The sequence below is a fragment of the Castanea sativa genome, chromosome 5, assembly GCF_040712315.1.
Source record: "Castanea sativa cultivar Marrone di Chiusa Pesio chromosome 5, ASM4071231v1".
Taxonomy (NCBI): Eukaryota; Viridiplantae; Streptophyta; class Magnoliopsida; order Fagales; family Fagaceae; genus Castanea; species Castanea sativa.
In genome coordinates, this window is record NC_134017.1 from 52912634 (window position 1) to 52935237 (window position 22604).

Here is a 22604-nt window from a genome sequence, read left to right on the forward strand (position 1 = left end):
GGGTGCATATAACAAATGAAATAGGCCTGCAAAATTACAAGAAGCGCCCACTTGGCAAGAGCTCTCTCTTTTGACCCCCAAAAATAAATAAAAAAAAGAAGAGAGGCAAACTGCAGTAACTCGTTATTTGGCTAGTTTTTGCTTTACCTAGTTATGATTTAAAAAATAACACTTTGCACACATGTGATTAGATTCATTTTCACTTTATATAGGTATAATTTAAAAAATAATACTTTGTCCACTTGAGACACCTCCTTTACAAAACCTAATTTTTAGATTTGATTTTGTTATATTTATTTATTTATTTTTGTTTTGAGAGGAGAGAGACATAAAAAGGTGTCTAAAAATACATTTTTAATCCCTGTTTTTAACAGAAGTGGGTTACTAAACCTTTAATTGAGATACTTCAATTAGATAAAGTGTTAAGTTTTAAATCATAGATAAGCAAAATAAAAACGGGTCTAACTACAGGTGAGTTTACTGTAATTTGCTAAAAAAAACATATGAAAAAATTGGTAAATTTCATTAACATATGTGAGATTTGGGTTAATACTAACCAGATTCAAAACTTTTCAAGACCAATCAATTTGGTCCTTAAAACCTATCCAAAAAAAAATTGGTCCTTAAAACCAACTTAGAAACCAAATTAGTTTTTTTTTTTTTTTTTTTTTGTTGAGAAGAAGAAACCAAATTAGTTAGTTTTAAAAAGTTTTAAACCTTATCTTTATTAGCCCAAATCTTTAAGTATGTTAAGGAATTTAACGCTAAAGAAATTGACATAGCATAAATGTCATGTTCTGATGTTATTTTCTTTTTTATTAACAAGAAAACCCTATCTTTAATACCAAATAAAAAATAAATAGATATCCTACACGAGCCCTTCTATAGTCCATATTGGTGCCTCATGTGGTTGAGTTAAAATGGAGGATGCATTGCTTTGAGTCATTCTCCAAAATTCTATTTGCTTGTAAGTTGTAACTTGCATTGTGGTCATGTGCAATAATTGCCAGGCATCAAGATCTTCTAGATTTCCTAACGTAATTTACTATATAATGTTCTCTTCATCTTGACCATTCATTTTGAAATAAATGGTTGAGATTATGTTATATCGTTAATTCACTAATAAAATCCTTAAACAGCAATTATAAACCACATCAGATTTTGAATCTATTAATTCATTTTAGTATTTTTTTTTCAAAGAAAATAAAACTCAGAATTTTTTTTTTTTTAAGAACAAAAAACACTCAGATCTAAAACATAGAAACTTAGAATTTGCAAATTTCGTCCCCACTTTTGCGGTGCCAAATTTTGAGAGCAAAGGTTTTCGCGGATCTCTCACTCCATCTCCACCATCGTCATCAACTGCAAAACGCAAGGGAATCAAGTTTGTCCGACCAAGCGTGAATCCACATTTGACGTCGTAGGGCTAGGGGATTGGAAATTGAAAGAGAGAGAAATAGAGACATAGAGATGACGCCATTAGGTATGTGGTTCCGTGGATATAGTGCTAAATGTTCTGAAATTGCCTCCCAAAAACCCAACCCATCGTAAGCCAATCTCTTAGACCCAACTCAGTTGTAATCTTATAAATTCAATCATAAACCTTAATAATAATTTGTTTTTAATCCAATAGTAGCCTTTTTCTGTAAGTTTACTTTACTCATTCAAGCCAATTTTAAAAAATTGTCCAGAGCTTTCCTTCGACAGTGGGAAAAAGAAGAGGTATCTTGAGAGTTTGGCAGTTTGCAATCTATTTTATTTTTAGTTTTTAGTTTTTCTTTTTTGAAAGAAAAAAATCAAAAACTAAAATGCATTATTAAGGACTTGTTTGATAACATTGTTTGAACAACAGTTTTCATTATTTAAACAACACAACACATATTTTCACAACACTTTTTCACACACAAATATTTTTATGACACTTAAACAACGTTATTAGAACAACATTACCAATGGCCTGAATTTAAGGACTCATTTAGTAAGAGATTTCTAGTAACGTTGTTTAAATATTATGAAAATATGTATGGGTGAAAAAGTGTTATGAAAATACGTGTACTATTATTTAAACAACGGTCAAACATGCCCTAATAAACTCAAATTTTGATGTGATTTTTAATTATTGACGTGGCACTGTCATTTTAAGGATTTTATTAATGAATTAATGATATATTCTCAACCATTAATTCAAAATGAATGGTCAAGATGAAGAGAACTATATACAGTAGAGTACCCTAAGGAATCCAAAAGATCATGATCAAATGGCTAGAGCTGCTTTATGTAGGGAAACAATTGCATCATAGTTAAGTTTTATGATTCCCATGGGGGTTTGCTCCATTTCATGCTAGGCTTTGGAGGTAGGGAGTGTGAGCTTTGCTTCTCAACTCTCTTAAACTCTCTTAATCATCTAACCAAAGAGCTCTTGACATCAATTGTAATAGAACCTTTTTGTTGAAAAAGTTTTTCGTTTCTAATTGATTTAGGACAAAATCCACTATTTAACTTTTGGAATTTTTTTTTTTTAGTATTATTATGTAATTTTTGTTATTTTAGGTTTAGGCTTAGGTTATTCATTTCCTTACTTTTAGGTGCTCTTAGTGCTTTTTAGGTCAAATTTGGTTCCTGTTATGACTAGGTATCAATTAGGACTTATTTTATAATATATTCTCTTATCAATCAAGTTTTACAAAGCCTTTAAATAAGCTCCTAAGTCTATAAATGTTATTTCAGAGATTATTATTAATAAAAATTTAGACTTTTATATATTGTTTTCTCTGGTGGATTCTAAACTTATCACTTTGTAGATTGAAAGAATCCCTCATGAACTTGAGATTTACTATCAGAAACTAACAATTTAGCTTCTATTCTATCAAAGAGAGTATCGTGTGTGCTTTCTTCAGTTTATATACTAATAGTATGGCCGTGCAATGCACGACTTAATTTAAATTTAATTATGAATAAACTGAATTATATTAATAACTAGTGAGTCATTTGAAATTTTAAATTTTGGTACAGATCATACATTTATTCTATATTGTAAATTTACTAACAAACTTAAAACCCTAATTCCGCTTGCATGGTTTCCACCAACCAAACAAACGGACTTAATAAAAAAAAATCAAATTAATAACTCAAACTTTGCAACCAAAAAATAATAATAAACAGAAAGAAAGAGAAAAGTAGATAAGATTTTATCAATCAAATTTACAGAGTATCCTTAGATGAAAGGAGTTCATAACAATTTTCTATTCCAAAGGTACTGTTACTTCTCTTAGCATGTACTCCATTCCAAGAACCAAGTGAGTAAGGTTTAGAGGGTGAGTTTATAAGATTTCTGTAGTGATGGAAAAGATAGATTTGGAAACCTTTTAAGGTTATTTGCTGTTACAGAGCTAATTCATTTTGTCTTTAGAAGACGAATGGACGTGTACTATAATATTATTATATCATTTTGGCAATTTTTTTTTACGTCTGATAGCCATTCAAATATAGATATATTTTTTTGCTAAAGGTCTTGTAGCTGAATTGACACCTCCCCATATGCAAAGTGTTTGGAGGTCTAGGGGGGAAAGAGTTCAAGCTGCCGGGTTAGCAACATGTTGTAATTATTTCTCAAAAAAAAAAATACATATATTTTTTAACAGTACTATTAAATATATTCTTAAGACTTAACTTTTTTTTGAGGGGGAGGGGGAAGATAATACTTTAATTTTTTATTTATTAAGTTTTTGAGAAGGATTATTAACTTGATTTATAGTAAGGTTATTTAAAATACTATTAAATTCTATCAATTCTTTTGTAAGAAAACTAAGAGGTAGAGGAGGAGTCATTTTAATCACACTTTTATATAATTTAATTTTAATTTTGCAAGATTTCTCTCTATTCAGATTCTTCACCTGTTTCTAAAAAAAAAATGATTCTTCACCTAAACTTTTTTTTTACATCAAATTCAATGTTTACTTAAATTTGCATTTTTCGGAACATGCCTTTTAGGTTACTAAGGGAAAAAAAGAGAGGAAAAACTGATGGAGTATTTAAAGGAGATTGTAGTAGATAATTCATAAAATGTGGAATTTATAGTGCACATTTGAGGTTCTTATTTATTTATTGGTGACACATAGCAAGAAGATTGACATGTACCAATAGTTGTTTATCAATTGGCATTTGTAGAGATTTAATTTTTAGGCAAAACTGCACAATTGGTCCCTGAAGTTTACCCTGTGTGCGCAATTGGTCTCTCAAGTTTGAAGCGAGCATAATTAGCCCCTTAAGTTTTAAAACTAAATTGTATTGGTCATTTTACTAATTGCTGTTAACGGTATTATTTACGTGGCTAACGGAACAATGACTTGGCATTTTTTTAATGACGTGGAATGTTTTTAATTAAAAAATTAATTTCCACAAATCCCTAGCCACCGCCGAAGGAGACCAAACCCAAGCCTAGCACTCGTATCATCCCACCTTCAACTACAATGAGTCACAACACTGCTCCATTGCTAGGCATACCACAGATGAGTCCTCAACCTCTCTCTGTCAACGCTGCTCCATTGCCGCAGAAGAGTCCTATGCCTCCCTCTGTCAACACTGCTCCATTGCTAGGCACACCGCAGAAGAGTCCTCTACCTCCCTTTGTGTCTAACAGGGGTACTTCCATCCCCTAGCCCTGATGAAAAAAATGTGTGTACACCTTTTCTCTATCTAAGAATTAGCACTAGCAGATGAGAATAATTTTGTTTAGAAGTTGTTGCGTTTGGATTTTAAATCTATAAATTTCAAAATTCTTTGTTTGGATGGTAAGGTTTCTAAGATTCCATGGGTTATTTATGCACCATAGTATGTTGTATGGATTACATATTTACATCTTTGATAATGTGAATTTGCGTTTATCTTGAATTCTCAGCTGATGGGTATATGTGCTTGGAAACTGTATGTGCCATATCACCAATCACAGTGTCGGCGAAAGAAACACCCTCAGAGCCTGAGAGCTTTTGTTTGCCTTTTCAATTTCATCTAATGTGTAAATTGTTTTTTTTTTTAATTTTTAATTAAAAACATTTCCCATCATCAAAAAAATGCCAAGTCATTGTTTCGTTAGCCACGTAAGTAACACCGTTAACAGCAGTTAGTAAAAGAACTAATACAACTCAGTTTCAAAACTTAAGGGACTAATTGTGCTCGCTTCAAACTTGAGGGACCAATTGCGCACATAGAGTAAACTTCAGGAACCAATAGTGCAGTTTCGCCTAATTTTTATACACACATAACTATTGTCCTAAGAGCACTCATTAGCATAACCCTATGTATAATATTATAGATAGATAAAATTTAGATTTGAAGCAGAAATTTACCGAGTGTTGGGTAGCGGAAGTCATAGTCCTTTAAGATGCATTCAGGAGAGTCATATATTCGATGCACGCTTCTTGCTAACTATGAGACCCCACGTTTCCTTATCCTTAAATTTTGAAACATTTAAATTGATAACATGGAGCATGTGATTTCTTTGCAAGGTTTAGTACTTGTCATGTTAGTTAAAAGCCCAAGCCATTTAAACTTTAAATGCCTAAGAAATAAGCTATATAGGGTTAGAAAGGTTAGCCCAAACAAAAAGGGTAAGAAAGAGTCACGTTAGGAGAGATGTATTGGATGTGGAGAATTAAGGGTTTTTACATGTTAAAATAAAAAATAAATAAAAAAAAGTGAGAGTGAGGAGAAAATTAAGCTATGATTATGTTTTACATTAGAATAATAAAGTGAAGCAGATTTTGGGATTGACCTTAAAGCATTCAGAGTAGTTGATAGTTTCATTTAAAAAAAAAGGGGGGGGGGGGGGGGGGGGGGGGGTGCATTGATGATTATGAACAAGATCCATAGAGTACCGTAGCTAGTCAATTTCATAGTAACCCAACCAAGTTAGGCCAATAATCCGGTGAACCAATATTTAGGTTGGTTCAGTTGTTTAATTGGACCATTTATGCAATTGAAAGGGTAAAGCCCAACCGATTTTTTGCAATTTGGACTAGTTGTTGTGGTCATCTAATTTTTTAATTTTGAATAAAATTACCTTTATGGGTTCATGGAAGTACCATTTTTTGAATTGGAATTGTAATAACACGAAATATTTTTTAGGTGGGATGCACTAAACTTAGATTCAATTATGGAATGAGTGTGAGGAAACAAGAACATGTTTGTTGTGGTATGCTGCTATCTTATTAAATGGATGCAGAAGAATAACAAATAAAAGGGAAAGTGTAGCTAGATCCTCTACATTTAGTGTACGTTTGGGTAGAAATTATTTCTACCCACATCTGTGTTTCAAGCGTTTTGTGGTTTCAACCCTCTTTTTTTTTTTTTTTTTCCTGAAATGCGCACTGTCCACTGTTCATTGGCCATGAATAGTGATTTTAGGCTAATGAACAATGATTTTAGGTGTGAACAGTGTTTTTTACAATTAACAAATTATTTTGTTACAGTGTTTTTCAATTTTAGTTTTCAGTTTTCAACTGTATTCAAACGGACCTTTAGTAAAGGAAATCAACTCCACCCACAAAGCCCATCTCTAGGCATAGGAATTGATTATCCCTCCAAAAAAAAAAAAAATACTACTTTCAGTTTGATTTCCTCAACTTCCTTCTTTTTAATGATCAACTTTGATTCTGCCTTAAGGCAGGTCTAGCAGTAGTTATTTTTGCAACCACAGATAGGAGATTATTTTTGTGTGGACTGAGGAGGATATAGCACTAATGATCCCCTGTTTGCAAGAGCCAAGGCAGCCCTTTTAGCGATTCAGAAAGTCACAAGCTATGTAATTCACCCAATTCAATCCAGCACTAGTAGTCCTCATTCATCCATTGAAACTATTGTATTGGATATTAAGACCTTTTTATTTTTATGCTCAAAGTAGAAAGCTTGCCATGTTGTTTGTGTCTTTATTTGCCAGTAGATTTTTTTTTTTTTTTTGGTTTATTTAGGCTTATAAGTTATGACCATACTTTAAAGTAATCAACTTTTAAAAATGAGTAACAATAGCAAAGTGCTCAAAGTAGAAAGCTTGCCATGTTGTTTGTGTCTCTATTTGCCAGTAGATTTTTTTTTTTTTTGGTTTATTTAGGCTTATAAGTTATGACCATACTTTAAAGTAATCAACTTTTAAAAATGAGTAACAATAGCAAAGTGCTCATCCAAATGCACACTTAAGAGAAGCTAATGAGTTTGTCCATTCGTTAGTTAAGAGAGCTTGTTTTGTTAATCTTTTTGGATTATCATCCTCAGCAGAACCGAAGCCTTAGGGAAATTTGAAGACATTGATTGGAACATATGCGGCATAATTGATGATGCCAAATCTCTGCTTCACTCCTTCATTGCTTCGGATTTTGTTCATATCCATTATCCATAGAGAAACTAATTTTTGTGTGCATATTTTGGAGCTGGTGCCTCTGATTTTGATGGGCCAATCTCCATTTCATCTATTCCAAAATGGTTGTTTGTAAACGGAGATGGTTTTGGTTGTTGGTCCTTCTTCAGCTCTCTATGATTCAGACAAATTACCGTTATGGTGAAAATGTTGTTTTTGTTTCTAACCTATAGATAAATTTCATTTTTGTCTCTAAATTTTGACACATCTTATACTAGGTCCTTCCAAGCACTAACAATACTTTTTATTCTATCTGGGCATCTGGCTACATCTGGGACTAAAAAATTGGTCACACGCATTGCTAAATGTTAGGATTAGGCAAACACACAGAGAAGTCCCCCTTCGTTGTTTTTATCCTTCTTTCATTTCATGTTTTTGCTTCTTTTTCTATGTTTTTGTTTCTTTTTCTATATTTTTTACTGTTTTATTCAGTTAGGGTGTTCCATGTTTTTAACGTAACATTTATAGAATTTTGCTAACTAGAACATTGACCTTTCACACCGATAAATCTCTACTAATAAGTTAGTGCGAAAAATGATAAATAAGTAGTAATTATTTTAAATCAATGATTAAAAAAAATGATTTTAGAATTTCCGTTCAAAACTCATTATAAATATTCTTCTTTCATGAATTTTTATATAAACATTTAAATTTAAGTTATTTACATACACATTTATCCATTTAGTTTTTTTTTTATAATATTTCTTGTAAGGACACAATTCAAATTCCCAAACCACGACTGAGAGGAAAATGGGCTTGAAAGGCCTTTCTTCACAATGAATTTGTAGATGATGGGTTTGTAATTTAGATTTCAAGGATGGCTTAGACAATTACAAAAAGAACGGGCTTTGGGCCCAATGGAACAAAACAAAGAATCGTTTGCAAAGAGTAAGACTGAGAATTCCTCCTCGGACAGTTTTCGAGGATAGTTTCTAATAGTATTTCTCAAGTTTGGATACAAATATTGATTATCATACACTTTTTCTTTCTCAAAAAGCCTTCCTTTCTTCGTATGCCTTCCCTCCTATTTATACCCCTCCTCTTCTCTTCATCATCTTCCACTTTATGGCTGCAACCCTGATTTTTGGATACTTGTCACATCCATTCTTCCCTAAAGCCCGCTGGGATTTGGGACCAAGTTCCAAGCTCTATGCTCAGGTCCCATCCTTCCATCTATACTCTCAGCGTATCAATTACAGAGTCTTTAATATATGGGCGGTGGTAGCAGCTTTACTTTAGACATTCCACCGCTCTTTCTACTGTCCTCCACGTATACTGTGTATCCTCGGCTTAACATTCCGAGGACAAATCTACTCCTCGGACGGTATGGGACACTTAAATACTCCACGATCATTTTGATGTTTTCGGATTTGGGTTTCTAGCCCAAAAGACCTCGTTGGGCCGTCCTTCATAAATTACTGGGCCCAATACCCCTACATTTCTATAGATTATTAGTAATTGATTTTAGTGAGTTGAATTATGTATAAGCATATGTTTAATATTTATGTTTATATTTGAATATATATATATATATATATATATATATATATATATATATATATATATATATATATATATATATATATATATATATATATCCTTGGCCGTGTGCCTCGGCCTTGGTTGCCTACCCATGGGGGCTACCTTGGCCTTGGCTATTGCATGCCCTAGCCTTGGCAACTCCCATGGGCTAGCAATCAAGCCCTAGGCACGCAACTAAAGTCATGGCATGCCCTTAGGAGGGTGTTGCTGCCAAACCCAGGTAGCCTCTATTTGTAATAAGATATTAATGCTTGTTTCTTTTTTTTCTTTTTTTGATAAACAACATTAATGCTTAATTCTTGTTCAAGTTTTTTTTTTTTTTTTTTTTGCATTTTTTCTTGTTCAAGTTCGCCAAAGCACTCACGTCCAAAAACTCAGATGAGAGAAAGCTAACAATTACACTATGCATGCAACATGATGAAGCAAGGAGCAAAATGTAGCTAATTCCCATGATTAATTGTATGAAGTGATGTGCACTTAAAAACTAAGTAAATTAATATATAATAACTCTTTACAACTTTTACAAAAGACAAAATTGCTCAAAAAACTGTAGAAACTAACCAATCAACAAAAAATTTCATGTCTTTTTATTTATTTTTCCTCTTCACAATTATAGGATTTTGCAATTAAAGCATTGACCTTTCACATTAATATACCACACTAACAATTATACTAATGATTTAGTGCGAAAGAGAAAATAAGTAGTAGTAGTTTAAATCAACGATAAAAAAAAATAGAAAATAAAAAAAGTATAGAGTTATATGTCAAAACTCATTATATTTGTTATTCTTGGTGAATTTTTGTATATAAACATTTAAATTTAACCATCATCCGAAGAATATTAGGCAATTTTCGGTGTCATCTTCATTTATAGAATTAGCAGAGTCAGGGACGGAACCAGGATTCATACCCGAGGGGGGCCAAAGCTTAAAACCAAAAAAAAAAAAATTATGAAAATAAAAACTAACATCTATTTCATATTCAACAAAATATTACATACAAAATAAATATTTCTTAAACATTTCATATTATAAAACACATCAACAAAGTATAACATATAAAATAAATGTTTCTTATTTTGTGCACGATTTTTGTTTAGTCCATATTTATTTTTTTATTTTGTTTTTGTAGTTAAAGGGGCATGAATTTTGTTTATTTATTTCTTTTCTTGTAAGTCAATATCTAAATATTTTAGAGAATGAGAGACAAAAAAAAATATATATATATATATATAAATACTTAAGGGCAAACTTTAATTTTTTGTATACCAATTTTTTTTTTAATGGGGGTGGGTTGGGGGGGGGGGGGGGGCATGGCCCCCCTCTGCCCTTATGTAGGTTCGCCCCTGAGCAAAGTCATTGCTTATGTAAAACAAATATACATGAATTATAGTTGTATTCGATCAATAAAATATTAAAATTTTGTCAATAGGGATGATTTTAATTGGAAAAAAGACAGCAATTAATAAAACAAAAGGAAATAATCCATTTAAGCAATTAATATATATATATATGTGTGTGTGTGTGTGTGTGTGTGTGTGTGTGTGTAAAAGTAGAGACTACATGCGGGAAAGCATGAGATTTTGCTATGTGGTGCCTTCTTTATAGCCATCTAATTTTTTTTTTTTTTTTTTGTTCAAGTTACACCTCATCTATTACTTATTACTCCTCATCACGCCTCTCTCTCAAGTCTCAATTGATTGAAATAACTTTTAAACTTTCAAGTATTCCATTAATTGTTTAATAAAGAAAAAAAATACCATTAATTCAGCTCTTCTACGTCTAACCCTTCGGTTGCCCGCCTCTTGCAATTATCCAAGTATATAGCTCTTCTACATCTAACCCTTCAGTTGCCCGCCTCTTTCAATTATATAAGTTATATATTGATTAGTACACTTCCTTCTAGCCATGAGTCTCCTTTTACAAGCACTTCTCTTCTTTTCTTTTAACGTTTCTCTTTCTTTTCTTTTCTTTTTTCTTTTTTTCTTCTTCTTTCTAAAATATTTAGCTACACGTTTTTTAGCAATCACATTTTTATAACTCAAATTCTTGATGTATTGTTGGACAGGTTGTGCTTGAAATGAGTAAATCCTATGGCAAAATTGTGGTTTTGCATTCTAGAATCTATAAAGTTCAAACATGGTAAGTAAGGGTTTGAAATTTTATTATTTTTCTCCTTTCTTCTAGAAAAGTGATTGCATTCTAGTCTAAGTAAGAGGAAACACAAATACTGTGCTTTAACTAATATAAACTAAATTAATTTTTGTTGTTGGTATCAATCTAATATTAGAGTTTGCAACAAAGGGTTAGGTTTTAATTGTGTTGTTATCAATTCAATATTAGAGTTTGCAATTTTGACGTGCTGGGCTCAATTAAGATCTCATTTCAACTACTGCTAGGCATTAGCCACCTATTGGTGCAGCCACCTATTGGTGCTACAGTTCTCAAAGGCCCTATTGGGAATTTTTGGTTTAACCACATATTATTGCTAGATATCAACACAGCACAAATTTCATCTTGTGTGCATATTAATTTAGTCTTCTTTCTCTTTTGAATTTAACTTGCTCTTTATCAATGTTCATTCTTTGTTGTTAATTAATGATATGCTTTTGATTCCATAAAACATTTGGATATTTATGTTTTCATTCTTAATCAATTTTGAGTGTTATTTGGATGTAGTTAAGCATCAATGTAGTAGACCTCATGTTAGTTTATGTGTTGCTTAATGTACTTTGCACAAGAAGGTGAATTAAAAGGTTTGAGTTTACATGTGCAGGAGATGAACTTTATGCAATCTTCTATAGGAAGTGGACCATTCAGGCAATGACACAATAACACATTAAAGAATGTAAATTCCGTTCATGTTTTCTAGCTATAAGAAACTTTTTTCTTTATTCAATAATAATTTATAATTCTAAGGCATGCAAATGCTTATATTTGGCAATTTGCTTTGTAAATTTACAAAGTATCCTGCTTATGATGAGGAATTTCATATTTGAGAGCTTTAAAGGGGCAACTGAATATAATTGTTCTTGTAATTACTTTTTAACCATTGTTGTTTGTGACTTTCAAACGCGTAACAACTGCACATTGCAAATTGTCATGTTGATATTAGTTTGGGATACTTACAAAAAATAACAAAGAATGTTGCCAAATCTAAATTAGTATTGAGCTTTAATAGGATTTGATTATGGTTAGGAACTAGGGTTTGGTTTGGTTCATTAATACAATTATTGTATTAATGAACAAAAGGGGTTAAAAGTTTTTTTTTTTTTTTTTTACAAAATATTTCAAAATGCACCGCGCATTGCGCGGATATCCCGTTAGTTAAGTTAAAAGGCAGAAAGCTAAGCCTTTTTCAAAACGCAAATGGAATGAGACTCAAGGATTTGTTTTGATATGCTATTAATAAAGCCAAGAAGGGGGATAAGGTGAAGTTAGCACCTCGGGAAATTAGAATTTGAAGACTTGGTGAATTGGCCAAGGGAGTCGTAGTTTGTGGAGTTTAGAACTTTAGGTGGATACATAGAGATCGAGCCAATGATCAAGGTTTTTATTTGTTTTGTACAAGCAGGACCAAGAACAGAAATTCCTAACAAGGGGCAGGGACCAAACGAAGACTGACCTTCGCAGACATATGAAAGCAAAATCAGGAGGATTAGAGAAGATAACAAAATAAAATGACAAAGAGCCTCCAAATCTAGCCAACACATCCATACACTTGTTTCCCTCTCTGAAAATGTGAGACATACTATAACTAGGGATGTGCTGCAACAAAGACCTGCAATCATCCACATGATTTTTCAAACGAGGGTGAACTCTATAGTCATTAACAAAATAAGAGATCACTTAGAGCATCAAGCTCAATCATAACAAACATTAGAAGCAAACCCACATATCTACGTCCCATTCTAATCACGGATCAAACCACCAACATTGGCAATCCCAAGGTTGCCTAAGGAGGAACCATTCGTGTTCAAGGCAAGGAACCAAGGACATACCAGCGATGACAAAGAACTCACAAATTTTAGCAACACAATTGTCAACAACCTTCTCAAACGAATTCTTCACCTATTTTATTAAATTCTCAATTGTCAACAACAATTCATTTCATTAATTGTCCAAATCTCACATTTTCATTTATATCAATCGATTGTTTTAAGTTTAACCTCTCAAATGAATTTTTGATTGTTCTGTCCAAGTTTTACTTTTTGAGTTTTAGTGGTTAAATTTAAAAAATAAAAAATAAAAAATATATATAAAAAAAGAGAGAGAGAGACAAACAACACGGCTAGTGTAACAGGTTTACGTTTCATTTTTCATCTCTTGAAAACAGGGAGACCTTATTTTCTTTCAAATTCACAGCTACGATTTACGTTTCATTTTTCATCTCTTGAAGTTATTTATCACATATCATTGTTTCTAGTTTTCCTACAACCTTGCTCAAAAGCCGACGCCATAGTATACATGGCAGGGTCAGCATGACAGCATCCCTCCGTCAACAATCATCATTATGCCACCGCTTAGTAGGAGGAGGACCATCGCTGAGAAGGCCTCTGCTGTTGCCATTGTAAGTCCCCGCGTGCGAGTAGATAAACTAAAACATCTACTCCAAAGCTCTAGAACGGCCTGTTTAACACCAATTTCCAAGGCAAATTGCAAAGCTCTAACTGCAGCTGCAGCCTCTACTTCAGCAGTAGATAGAAGTTGATGGATTTGTTGAGACATAGAAGCAATGATGAGTCCATTGGAAGACATTGATTGGAACGGTTGTGGCATCATTGGTGATGCCAAATCTCCGCTTCACTCCATTGCTTCGGATTTTGTCCAAATCCATAGATAAACTAATCTTTTCTGTGCATATTCTGGGGCTAGTATAGTTCCTCTGATTTTGGTGGGCCAATCTCCATCTCATCTATTCCAAAATGTTTGTTTGTAGAAGGGAGATGGTCTTGGTTGTTACTTGTTGCTCCTTCAGCTCTTTATGATTAAAGCAAAATTACCGCTATGGTTAAAATGTTGCTTTGTTTCTAAACAATACACAAATTTCATTTTGTCTCTAAATTTTGGCACCTTATGTCCTTCCAACCACTAACATTTATTTTTATTATGCTTGGCTACATCTCCGACCAAATAACCTACCCTCTTTTCCAGGTAAATTTCCCTCAAATTCAATGAGACAAGTCCCTTCTTCGCTATGCGGGACTGGCAACAAACAAGGCTGTTGCCTTTTAGTAGTCACAGGCATTGCTAAAAGTTAGGATTAGACAAACACATATAAAAAATAAAAAATAAAACCCCTTCTTCACTTTATCTTTCTTTCATTGCATGCATTTGCTTCTTTTTTCTATTTTTTTCCTCTGTTTGTGTTCTTTAATCAGTTAGGTTGTTCAATGTTTTTACCATAACAATTATAGGATTTTGCCAACTAAAACATTAACCTTTCACACCGATACATCACTACTAATAAGTTAGTGCCAAAAAAAAAAGATAAATAAGTATTAGTTATTTTAAATCAAAGATTAAAAAAATAGAAGCTAAAATAATTTTTTTAATTTCCTTTAAAAAATCAATTAATATATATTGATTTGGATTCAGATGTTCTAGATTTCCTAGGGTACTCTACAAGGTAAAGTTTTTTAAATCTCCACATTTCTATTAAAATAAATGGTTAAGATGGTGACACATCATCAATTCACTTATACAATTTTAAATTAGTCTTTAAAAACACGTAAATATTCCTATATTTCCTAAACACCTTTCAACTTCTAGACTTATCTCTCAAAAAAAAAAATTATGGACTTATCTCTGTTACTTCTTTTCTCAGAAAAATCATCAACCCAAAAACAATGATCATTATAACTTAAGCATTTATCTCCACGTTTCCATCTTTAAAAACTAAATAACAACCCGATCATTTTTCATCAGATGCTTTTTTCAAGGGTATAGTTTGCATCTAACGTTGTTGGCAACAAGATCTTTAGAGTTGGTTCTAGATTCTTGAACCAGTAAAAAGCGTTTGCATCTCCATCTGAACAGAATTGCTCAAGCAATTTTATTATTTTAACTTGTTTCATCCTTGGGAGGATTAACCATCCCAATGTTGAAGAGATAAACGTAGTATTAAGACTTGCTCTGACTTGGGAGTCCACCTTGACGGCTTGACCTCACTGGTTCATTTCTTATTAAATGTTAATATTAATATTCATTCCTCGTAAATCATCAATTGAGGCAAGGATTGTTTTTTGAGTTGGCGATTTTATGGAAAAAGAATTTAAAAAAAGAAGTTGAACGGTGTTAAGTAGCTAATGTCAACCTTTACTATACACAGTGACGGAGCCAGAAATTTAGGTCAGGAGGGGCAAGATTAAAAGATAAAATTGAAAGTAAAAAACTAATCTTAAAAAATTTAAATATGAATATTAAGAGTATACAATATACCTGTGAATATTTAAATGTGACTCAATGACTTGAATGCTTTTAAAAACTTAACAGAAACTCTAATAACTTGTTTGGATGGAAGGTGAGTACAAGGAAGTAGAGTAGAGAGAGGGAGAGTAAGATAAATTACCTTATTTGGATATTTTTTAAGAAAGAAGGGGAGGGATTTGGGAGGGTTTGGATGAGTTCTAACCCCTCATTTTTAATTTTCCAAAATTGGAGAGATTTTGAGGGAGGGCAGAGTTTAGAAGTGCTGAACCAAATAAATTATTAAATTTACCCTTATTATATTAACAAAATTACAAATTATGAAAAAATTAATTATTCTCCCCTTACTTAATTTTAAAAAAAAAATCTAAAGAACTTTTTTTTTATTTTTTATGGGAGGCGTGCTTTATACTGTATTAGATATACACTTTTTTTTTTTCCAGAGTTCTATTAGTATTAGTATTAGTACTCCAATAAAAAACAAAAAAGTTCTATTAGTATTAGGCTGGTGTGATTCCTATTCCGTATTGGCATATAGCATTAGCAGTAGGTTTTTTTTTTTTTCTTTTCTTTTCTTTTAATCATTACTAAGTGGGACCAATAGTTTTATATTAAAGTTATAGTAGTTTTAGAGTTCTATTAGTTAAGGCTGTTGAGTTCTGAATCATGTAGCTGTTTGTTCCCAATAAATAGAAAAGTTTTTTGTCTTTTGTGTAGGGGTAAATAAGACATTTCAGTTCAATACATTATCATTATCAGTAAAAAAAAAAATTGAAAGTTCAGGGGGGGCACCTGCCCCCCTCGCCCCCCTTCCCTCCGCCCCCGACTATACATTAAGTGTACTTTTTGTATTTTAAGACTAATTTAGGGTTGTATTTATGAATTGATAACGTGGCAGCATCTTAACCATTTATTTTAAAAGAAAATGTTGAGATTTAAAGAATTTTACATTGTAAAGTACCCTAAGAAATCTAGAGAATTTGAATCCGGTTGGTTTATGCATGAACATATACTTAATATTTATGTTAATGTTTGATATATATATATATATATATATATATATATATATATATATATGGGCTCTGCCTTTGGCTCTACCCTTTCTTTCAAATTTGAAGCAAATAGACCACTCACTAAAAAACCAAGTATTTTATAAGATATAAGATTTTTAATCATATTCTTTGCATAAAAGCCAACTTACTTGACCAGAATTTTTTAATACGTGATTCAAAAAAGAAAAATCAAAAGATGAGAAAACCAAACGAGAAGAATATATTCATGCATAACCTATTACATCCTATTGCATTGAGATTGTCACTTCTTACTTTGACAAATATATAGATGAAAGTGAAGTGTAGCATTCAGTGTAGTAGGCATCTCGATTGTTGAGATGTAAAGTAGTCTGAGGTTTACGTACCACAATGCATATAGATATAGTATTTGTGGGGAGTAAAAGGGCCCAAGTGGGCATATGGGCCTTTGGACTGTAGCATGGAGGGCTGACCTGCTCCAGAATTAAACTCTACGAATTGGCCCATACGCCGAGGATCCGAGGATACAGCCGAGGGCGAGCTTCTCCTCGGACAGGTCCAAGAGAACTCAAAGCTTAATTATGAAGGTCAAAGCACAACTCTGGAAAGACTAATGGTTAAAGGGGGAAACCCTGAACCTTCTCGATGCACCAGTGTTAAAGAAAATATCAAGAGCAAAGGCTGCCACCTTCGCATTAAAGACTCTGCACCTACCTCCCTGGCCGCATTAATGGGGAAGTGACCCCTGAACAGTAGGGCTGAAACTTCTAGTCACTGTCAAAAAGGCATCAAGGGAGGAAGTATTTAAAGGGGGTGAAGGCCAAAGAGATGGGGGGTCGGTAACTAAAAAAGAAAATTAAGAATTGTAACCTTGAAAGAAGAAAGAGAAATAATACAGAAGTAGTCCTCGGCTCACGTCCGAGGAGGTCTATTTGCAATTATCGTTTATTATTTATAAGTGTTTGTAACTTCTAGCCTGTTATCAAATTCTCAGTACTTCAAACCTAGGTTCGAAACCCACACTCTACAAATTTCATTGTTTAAGGCTCATTGGACCTGAGCCCGTAGTTGTCTTTGGGTTCAGGTGCAATTGTGCACTTACAGTATTGTTTATATATTATTTTCTCCTTCATAATTATAGGATTTTGCCAACTAAAACATTGACACTTCGAATCACATTTCGCATCAATACACAACTAATAGTTTATACTAATAAGTTAGTGTGAAAGAGTAAATAAGTAGTAGTATTTTAAGTTAAAAAATTTTAAAAAGTAGAAAAGAATATAAGTGTAGAATTACATGTCAAATCTCATTACATTGGTTATTCTTCATGAATTTTTTTATATAAATACTTAAATTTAAGTTATTAATGTTTATATATATATATATATATTTTTGTTTCTATAAATTATTTGTTATTAAATTTAGTGTGTTAGTTTGTGTATATACATATATTTATGGTAATGGTTATGTTTGGGTGAGTGTACGTATGTGCTTTTGTGTTTGCGTGTGTAATTTTAAGTGAGAAAAAAATGTCAACCTTCATTAGCAAGTCATCTTAATAAGCAATAATGGGATTATGAGATTCTCTATATTCATCATCGGCTTCATAACTCAGGCAGGATTGTAATGGTAAATTCTAAGAAGATGGGTGTTCAATTTGATTGTAATAAATGGTTTTATTTATATATTTATTTATTTTGGATCTTGGATGATAGCAGCATATGGATTCCCCTCTATCAATCCATTGCTAAAAATTACGTAATTATGAGAGTCAAAATCTTCTGTCTCACTTTTCCTGCTCCACTTTATACTCCACCAATAAAAATTTACCACATGTTCACCTAATTAATTAAATACTACTATTAATAATAAAGGTAGCATTTTTTCCACCAAATCTGCTAGCCCAGGCTTTACAATTTACATTATAAGCTTTGAATCTATATTAAGATCATGAGCTTTGAAGTATGTACTTACAACCTCATTACGCACTCACTATATTTAAGTCAATAATTATCCTATCTACTCTAACTAATGACAAAGGTGAATAAGTAGTATTTTAAATCAAAGATTAAAAAAATAATGGAAAACAAAATAACTTTATAATTACTATTCAAACTCATTAAATTTCTTCTTCTTTGTGAATTTTTCTGCAAAACATTTAAATTTAAGTTATTAATGTATATATTTATTAATTTATTTGTTTTTAGTTTCTATAAATTATTAATCATTAAATTTAATGTGTTAGTTTGTGTATATGCATAGAGAGGTGCTACGTCCACAACATTTTTACAACATTTTTACAACAAATCATAGGTAGTTAGTTGTTATTGGTTCAAATTTGAACCTAACACTAAGATTACTTTTTTGCCCCAACAATAACAACCAGTAACATCCTGCCACTTAGAATTTGTTGTAAAAATGTTGTAAAAATATTGTGGACATATCATTTCTCATATGCATATGTTAATACTTATGTTTAGACGCATCACCCTGAGAATGTTGGGTAGCTTAAGTAATTTCAGGATGCACTCAAGAATCAAGAAAGTTATATATGATGCCCTCTTCTCTAAATGCTTTCCTAATAATCTTTCTAGTAATTGCAGGACCCTTTGTTTCCATATCCTTTATTTTTAAAACATTTAAACTGATGGCATGGAGTATGTGATTTATTTGCAATATTTAATTACCTTGTCATGTTTGCCACTCCAAAAAAGAGAAAAATAAGAGGGAAAGAGTAAAATAAGTGACAGTTTATATTTCATTTAAGTAACGGTTAATGACTTAATAGCCTATAAAAGTCACTTAAAATTTTAAAAAATAAGCTATATTGGGTTATAAAGCCTAGTTCCAAAGAAAAAAATATCATGAAAAGTCTCATGTTAGAAGAGATATATAGGGATGTATAGAATAAAGGGTTTCTATAGGGATGTATAGAATAAAGGGTTTCTATGGTAATTAACCTAAAAATCAATATGAAAAGTCTCACGTCATTGTTGTGTTCTTTATTTACTTCTTTATTGGTTTATTGGTGACATATTTGATCCGTGGTAATTAACCTAAAAATCAATATGAATTATTAACTACTTAATTTAGCAAGTGGATTAATTCCGTTGTAAAATCAACCAAGTGGTTAAATTTTCTAACAATTGGTGTCAGAGCACTTACACACTGGGCATAAAGGGCACATAGGCGGTGAATCGGGTTGAAAGTGACAGTCGCCAAAAATTGGTGGAATGCTCTCGAAACCAATTCACTTGAGTGAGACAAAGGAGAGTGGAATTTCGTGTGTAGGGGTGAAATTCGGAGATCTATGAAGGAACGCCAAAAGTGAAGGCAGCTTTCGGGGTCCTTACTGATGCTAGAGTGCGGAAGCATCGAGAGCAAACTCAAGAGTATGGTCCTTAACCCCTGTTGTAATGGATAAAATCAAATGTCTTGACATACTTATAAAAATTTAAATAAAGAAGATACTAATGATATGTGTCTTGACATGCTTACTCATAAAAAAATTATTGTCGTAAAAATTATTACTTTATAAGTATATGTGAAACTCTTAGTAGGGAATTATTTAAATCTCTAAATGCTGTTAATAAATTCCAAGAAGAGTAAAAACAGCTTGAAAAAATATGAATTAATTGTGAAATTGGATAATACAAATAAATTAAAAGAAATATTTAAAAATCAATATTCCTCTCAATTGGAAAAAGTTAAAAGCATGGAAGAGCAACTAGTTGAATTTAAATTTGAACTTGAAAAATTAACTAGTGCCAAGCTTTTTAAAGAGCCTAACTCTAAAGACAATAATGTGTATATTCCTCCATTCAACATTCACGGAGAATCATATGAAATAGTATAATGATTATGTAACTAGGATAAATAAGGGTAAATTTTTTTTATATCCTTTAAAAAATCAATAAATGTCTTCTTCTACATGAATTATTATCTAAACATTTAAATTTAAGGGTCCGTTTGGATAGAGTTTATTGCTGAAAACTGAAAACTGAAAACACTGTAGCAAAATAATTTTTAAATATGTGAATAGTACCGTGGGACTCATTTTTAATAAAAAAAATTATGTAAAGTGAAGTTTGTGGGTCACATGAACAGTACACGGGACCCACAAATGTGCTGAAAGTCAGCAAAATCGGCTACTGTTCATGCATAGTAACATGAACAGTAGCCTTGTCCCCCTGACCCGTGCTGCAGCAGCAGAAGAAGAAGAAAAAAAAAAAACAAACAAACAAAAAACGCAGACGCAGACGTGGAAGAAGCTGTATCCAAACTCAGCCTAAGTTAATTACGTATATATTTATTCATTTAGTTTTTTCCCCCTAGCTAGTTCTATAGATTATTAGTTATTGATTTTAGTGCATTGGTTTATGTATGAACATATGCTTAATATTTATGTTTATATATATGGCTCTGCCTTTGGCTGTACCCTTTCTTTCAAATTTGAAGCAAATAGACCACTCACTAAAAATCCAAGCACTTTTTAAGATTTAAGAGTTTTGATCATGTTCTTTGCATACAAGCCAACATATACTTGATCGGAATTTTTTAATACATTACGCAAGAAAGAAAAATCAAAAGATGAGTAAACCAAATAAGAAGAATATATTTGTGCATATCCTACTACATCCTATTGCATTGAGATTGTCACTTCTCATTTTGACAAATATACAGATGAATGTCAAGTTCAGCTTTCAGTGTAATTAGGAATCTCAATTGTAGGGGGAGAAGAGTTTCAACCTATGGCGTCCACTTCTGATAATTGCTCTTTATTATCAGACCAAGACACCAATCAGTTTTTGGTGTAGGCGGGGATTGAACCCCAGATTTCTTATACAACCATCAGAGATTTTACCAGCTGACAGTTATACTAAATAAGTTAGTGTGAAAGAGTAAATAAGTAGTAGTATTTTAAATTAAACTCATGTCTAAACCTCTAGGCTACAAGAAAAAGTTGAATTTGCCCTCTACTTATCACTGTTGTGGTGTTGTGGTCAAGAAAGTATACCATGTTTCAGTAATACCAAGTCAGCCTCAGATTTGGTGTTTCATGCCTAATAAATGTTTGACATCTGTCCAAGAAAAGCCACCTCAGTTTACTCCACTATCTCAAACAAAAATACAATCTTGCCCTTAAAATTTTTTTAGAACGCACCACTTGCTACTCTCTTTGTCTCTACCATCTTTTCTCATTCAAATTAAATTCCCAAACTCAAACCCTGAAAACTTTTGTTCCCTTCTACTTACTGTTCTATCTGAAGAATCAAGCTTTAAGTTCAAATTGAAGCCTTGAATGCCAAGAGGGTCGAATTTGGTAGCTAGGCACTAACTTGTGGATTTTGGGGTAATTCATTGAAGATTTGGAGTTTTATGATTTTTACCTGTCCCTAACTCGAAAATTTTGGGGATTTTTATTTTTGGAGCTTAATTTGAGATGATTGTACCACTTTCCCTCTCCTGTGTGTGTTTGTTTCTATAAAAAAAAAAAAAAAAAGACTTGGAAAAATTCATTTAGAAAAAAAAAATGCCACCTTGCTTTCTGTAGGTCATGTAAGATGTAGCATGTAGGAAAATTAATCATAATGGGCAGAATGACAAACTAAAATTCACTCCTTCCCATCCACTTCCAGAAAGATTTATTCTCACAAATATTGTATAATCTGCCAGTCACAGCAGCCCTAATCTATAATATATAATAATATATATAAAACTAAAGACTTTTCAATTTATATCAATTTATAATCTATAATAATATATATAAAACCAATGAAGTTTCATTTCGTATTTAATAAGACGTTTAATTCATTATTGAAAAACACTTGTTTGCATTACATACAAAACCAAAATAGCAGAAGACTTGAGGGTGTTTGGATTGGCCTATTTTCAATTACATAACTCAAAAACTTTAACTCAAAACTCAAAATTCGTGAGACCCATTAGTTGAAATATTGTTTGATTCAATTTTCAGTTTGTGTTTTCAAAACTCATATCTCAAAATTTTGAGTTTTGAGAATAAAAAATGAGAACACCTAGAGGCTGCTTTCACTTTTAAGATAAATGAGTTTTGTGACATTACTCCCACTTCAGTGTAGTGTCACATCGCCCTCAGAGCCGTTGGAAGCTTTGGCTGTGCCAAATGCCAGTTATGGCCTCTATTTTTCTCTATTTTCTTTACACCTCTTT

General features: G+C 32.2%; 1 non-coding gene across 1 annotated transcript; it reads left to right on the forward strand.

Annotated features, from left to right (window-relative positions):
• The first annotated feature begins 19593 nt into the window (after positions 1 to 19593).
• On the forward strand, positions 19594 to 19779 carry LOC142637760 (18S ribosomal RNA). The gene has a single exon (XR_012844885.1). It is a non-coding gene; the product is annotated as an 18S ribosomal RNA (ribosomal RNA).
• Positions 19780 to 22604: the final 2825 nt, after the last annotated feature.